Consider the following 6,000-nt stretch of genomic DNA (forward strand, 5'->3'; position numbering starts at 1 on the left):
TTCAAGTTCTTATTAGAGGCAGCTGGTGGCCCAGAGCCCTGGGCCTGGAGCCAGGAGCACCTGAGCTGAAATCCAGCTTTACACTTTCCTAGCTGTGTGACCTTGGGCATGTCGCTTCACCTCTTGTCTAACTCAGCTTCCTCCACTGTATAATGAGGATCCCAGCAGCACCAACTCCCAGGGTTGTTGTGAGGATCCAATAAGATAACTTTTGTAAAAAGCACTTTGCACAGTGCCTGGCCTATAGTAAATGCTCAGTAATGCTCATTCTTTCTCTTCTCCCCCTCTCTCCCTGCCCCCACACTGCTGCAGGACCTAAGAGACAGTGTGGTATAGAGTGAAGAATGCGGGATTTAAAGTCAGGGTCTGGGTGGGATTCAAGCTCTGTCTCCAAGTCCCATCTTGCCACTGGGCCATTCCTGGGTTCTTTGAACCTAGGTCTTCCTGACTCCAGGACTGATGCTCTATCCAATGTACCGCCTAACTGCCCCTAGAATAAGTATCAGAATTTTACCCACACCTGTTGTTTCTTCAGTGTACTCCACTCTGAGTAAGGAGATTCTCTACCACAATGATGGGCACCAGCTGCTCTGCAATTTAGGGTTTTAGAGTTGCCCCTCTAGCCACTTGGCTATGCTTTCTTTGTGTTAATAGAAAGAACAAGGTCATAGTATTTTGTGCTTTTGTTCTCTCCCTCTCCCTCCCTTCCTCCCTCTCTCTCTCTCTCTCTCTCTCTCTCTCTCTCTCACTCTCTCTCTCTCTCTCTCTCTCCCCCTTCCTCCCTCTTTCTCTCTGTATTGGGAACATTTCTATAGACAGCTCATTCTCTCACTTGGCATAGCAGATAACAAAGGAAACTTTGTCTGTTGGACTACATATATTGGAACTCTTTAGTATTTTCCAGCTTCTTTCTTCTCGGCGTCTTTTGAAACATTTCTGTATTTGTAATAGCTGTGCCTGATGACCTTGCTTGATTTCTCTGTAATCAACTTTCAAAATCACAATTGGAGCAGAGGCATTTTTAACTATTTTTGTTTCCTGGACCCCTGTGGGAGTCTGGTGCAGCTTATGGGCTACTCAGAATAATGCTTTCAAATGAATAAATTAAAATACATAAGATTACAAAAAAAACCCAGAACAAGCAAAGGTTGGTGAAAATAAAGATGTAATTTCTTCCCATCTAAGTAGAGGCCCTCTCAAATTTATCTGTGGATCCCTTAGGGGTCCATGTAAGCACACCTGCCTTTGAGGTTGTCTGGTCCAACTTGTATGTGAAACACAAAATCCCCTTTACAGCATTTTTGATTCTTTTAGAAAAGTTATATTGGAAAAAGCTTTCCACTTGAATGAATGAATTTAAAACCTTTTGAGTGAAAATCTGCTTTGTCTTGGGGTTGGTTAGGAAGAGAATGGTGGTGGTGGAGGGGAGAGGTGTCACATCCCGGGATTGCCGCTTCTCTGCTGAAAAATTCCACGAGTCAAAGGAAGCAGCATTGCACTTACAGAGAAAGCAATTTGTTTCAGGCTGATTCACAAATGGGAGCCTCATGTCTTTGGCAGTAGCGTGGTCTTGCTTTGATTGATAGATCCCACCTTGACAGGGCAAGTGTTGGTTCAGGTCAGATGAATCGAGAGTGAGGGGAAGAAAGAAGCATCTAAGTGTAACAGACCCAATGGGAGAGAAAAACATCAAATTTCCCAAAGTACCTTGAAAAAAATGTGAAAGTGGTAATGCCAACTGGCCAGAACAGAGAAATTCAGCTCCAAGGCCAGAACATCAGCCTCCGCTCTGTCACATCTGTCTTAGCTGATTCTCTTTGGCAGCACACACTGAACATTCAAATCAGACCCATTCCTTTCGTTCACAGTGTGTCTCATGAAGGGTAACACTCAGCTCTGACACTGGACTTCCCTCTTTACTCAGGAAGCCTCTTCTAGTCATTTCCTGTGAATGGACTATATCCTTGAGGGCTTTTCAACAAAAGACTTTTAGTTTTGTTGGCTGTTGTATGGTCACATTATGATGTTAAACAAGATTACAAATGGTAAAAATACTCCAGCCACATCTACAGATTTCCCAGAAGCAATTGAATAGGGTAATGGAGGAAATGGTGAGGGAAAGACAAATACACAAATAGGGTTTGTTTTGGGGGAAAAATCATCCATGTATAGAATGGAAACCTGGAAGATTGCATAAGCTGAGTATTTTGCATTCCTGAACTTATATCCTGCTTCCTTTAAGTAAGTTCAGAATTAGAACCAGGCTGATAGATATTCTAAAGGTTAACATGGTTGAGGAGCTCAAAAGAATATGGGGGAAGTTGTTCTCAGGGTGAAACAGAGGCACACACATGTATAGATTTTCTTTCTATTAGAATTTAGAAGCATGAGTGACATGGTACAAAATATCATTACCCTTTTGTGGTCATTCTTATGGAAAAAGTTTTCTTTCTTTGAGCTAGCATTTCCTTCAGAAAGATATATGCTGGGAAAATGATAGCAGATTTCCTGAAGTGAGGACTAATGACTTATGAATGGAAAATAGACAATTAAAAAGTAAGTTAGAATGGATTGGTAGGAGGAGGAAAAATTGTAACTTGACTTCTAGGTCTTGGAATCAAATTCATTCATTCACTCCATCAATATGTTTTGAACCCCTAGGCTCTACAAGCAAGGTGGTGTGTGGGTTGCTGGTTAGCCAGGCAAGCCAGACTGAGAAATAGCCATCATGAATACAGCAATCAAAGATGAATGAGACATAGCATCTGCTTTCAAGGAATCGATTTTGATATTTCAGTGGATCTGGGATCTCGTTGATGTGGATCCACCCTCTGTTCAGCTTTGCTCACCCGATCTGTGTAATGCCTGTCTCTGTACTCTCACCAATTTGCGACAGACCCTGCTGGGGGCTTTCATCTAAAGCTCTAGACACTACATAGGTCCCAAGGGAGCACACCTGATCTATTTTTTTCTATTATCTCTTCTCTTCACTATGCGTTCTGCCCAATTTCTCAGCCATACTTTTCTTTTTTCCTGATGCTACCTTTTATTCTCTGCAGGAATCCCATGGTTATAATGTGTGCTAGACTGCTCATGCCCACTCTGTGTTTCTCTGTTGCCCTTTTCCTGATCCTCAGCTTGAATCCTTATTGATGATGGACATTTGTGATGCCTCTTAAAAAAACAACAGCAGCAACAAACTAAATCAAAAGTTCTTAACATTTATTTTTGTGTTATAGGCCTCTTTGGAGGTCTGGTGAAGCCTACATACCCTTTCATAAAATATTTTAAATGCATAAAATAAAATAATTAGGATTACAAAGGAAATAAGTTATAATGAAATTCAGTTATCAAAATACATGCATGTATATGTGTATGTATATATGTTATGTTATATACAAATATGTATTATATATGCAAGTGTATGTTATATATAAATTATGATATACACATAATGTACTACATACATATCTCTATGTATCTATTTATCTATCAAAGCTCATGGACCCCAGGCTAAGAACCTCTAAACCAAAGCAATTCTCTAGCCACCCCTTGAATTCTGTCTCTGTTTAAACTCAGGGAATCAAGCTCAAGAGGTGCTGATACTTTGTATTCATATCCTTTTTATTAAAACAATGACCAAGCTATCCTACAATAGTACAAAGTGTGTCACCTTGGATAAAGGCTATAGAGGCTGACATCAATTTGTAGAAGGATAGTGTTTCAAAAAGATTGTTTTATAAGTACCCTTGTTTGAAACTTGATACACATTTTCCCATAGAAGCAATGTTATACGTGACAATTTGGTTTCCAGATTCGCCAACAAAGGGCCCTGAAAGCCAGACTGAGTACAGCCATCATGAACGCTCATTCAGAATTCTAACTCAGGAGGGGTGCCAGGAACACATTTTAGAGAGGGAAGACAGTGCAATGGAACGAAGACTGAATTTAGAGGCAGGGGACCTAGGTTCAAATCCTTATTGTGTGAATTTGGGAAATTTACATAAACACTCTGAGCCTTAGTTCCCTCACATGTAAATTGAGATTGGATTTTAATCCAATTCCTTTTTTTTTTTTTTTGGAGCGGGGAAGGCAGGGTAATTGGGGTTAAGTGACTTGCCCAACATCACACAGCTAGAAAGTAAATCAAGTGTCTGAGGTCGGATTTGAACTCAGGTCCTCCTGACTCCAGGGCTGGTGCTCTACTCACTGCACCATCTAGCTGCCCCAATCCAATTCCTTCTGAGGGAACTTCCCTTCCATCCCTAAAGCTATGATTCCATGTGCCATTGTGGCCCCAACAATATTTGAATTTAAGGTCTTCAGCCTTCTAAGTGCCTTTTCACGTAATAAATGTTCACATTATAGGAATGAATGAATGAACCTCTCCTGTTGCTGACTCCCATCAGCAAAAGGGAGATGGGTCTCTGGGCATCTCAAAAAAGTGCTAAAAAAGGACTGTGGTATCTGCAGTAGCTGTGAGAAGGGGAAGGGGATCTCAGGCACCCCATAGTAGAGGAGAGGTCTGGAGAATTGAGTCCCAAGCCAGGACAGCTATTTGTATATAAGGGAAGTTTGTAATTTGGATATGTGTGAGTTGGAAGCATCCAATAAATTAAGACCTTTAACATAATGAATTATAACATTGAAACTGATTCTTTAAACAAGTGGAGCAAATGGACAATTCTATGTTCCCCTCAAATTATATTTTCTTAATTTTTCTATGGAAATAAATGATTATTTTCATTAATTTCATGCAGCAATCTGTTTGATGTAATGAAGAGAAGTTAATGAAAAAGCAGTTTAAGATGTCATATGGATTTTGATTTCCTGAAGTAGGAATGAGAACGAATAATTCCAATTACTGTAAAAACAAAACAAACAAATTTATATATGAATAGTACCATTCTAATTCATGAGAGTTTGTTTTTGCTTGGAGGAGTAGAAGAAGATTCAGTCTATTGTATTTCCCTACTTAAAGCATGGCAAGCTAGCAATATAGGTTAAAGCACATGATACTTAATTATGTAATGCGTTGCCTTTCCACAGCAATGCAGCATTTTTACAGATATTTTTGTTGGTTCCACATCAGATCACACTACATTGCTATCTCTGTTGTGCACTTGGGATATCGGCATCCTTGTTAAGATTAAAAAATAAATCCAATAACTCTTAAAATTGTGTTAATATCGGCTATGTTCTCAGAAAGAAATTAGCATCAATTTTACTTGAGATTGAAAAGTATTTTCAAAGGATAGCTTTGTGCAAATGGTGGTAAATGGCGCTTGAAGTAATTAGGGTGTTTAACAACCAGGCAGAAAAAAAAACCACTAATTACTCCCAGCTTCATTCTCCCCCCTACAATGAGAGGAAAACCTGGAAAGGATTTGAATTTTAGAAAGACTGAGAAATTTTTATTTTATTATTATTATTATTATTATTTACTATGCTTGATCGGGGGGGGGCAGAGGGGGAGGGGACAATTTTCAAAAGTACTTTTTGATTTATCATTCAACATTTTAAGTGCCTACTGTATTCTGAGCACTAGGCTAGGTACTGGGGGGGGGGAGGGGAGATATCAAGTTGACATTCCTGAGTTACCTACCATATCATGTATGATTTTTGAAAGTGTGGTTATTTGGACTTTAGAGGCCATAGGGTTCCTCCTCTGCTACTAACATTCTTTGCCAACTGAGCCAAATCACCTCCTTACCCTGAGTCGCAGTTTTGACACGTGTGAAATGAGGGAATTAAATTGGATGACACCCAAGGTTCCCCCCAGCTCTAAGATTCCATGACATCTATGACATTTGAACTCCATCGAGGAAGACAAATGGTTTTTGTAATTTATGGAGAAGGATTAGAATAGAAACTTCTTCTGGGCAAGGACTCTTGATTTTTGCCTTTGTATTGCACATAGAAGGTGCTTGATAAATGCTGGCTGAATTGAGCATCCCCATAGAGCTTGAATTCTTTCTCATAACAGCAACATCCTACTAC

This window comes from Trichosurus vulpecula, chromosome 6 (genome assembly GCF_011100635.1).
Source record: "Trichosurus vulpecula isolate mTriVul1 chromosome 6, mTriVul1.pri, whole genome shotgun sequence".
Taxonomy (NCBI): domain Eukaryota; kingdom Metazoa; phylum Chordata; class Mammalia; order Diprotodontia; family Phalangeridae; genus Trichosurus; species Trichosurus vulpecula.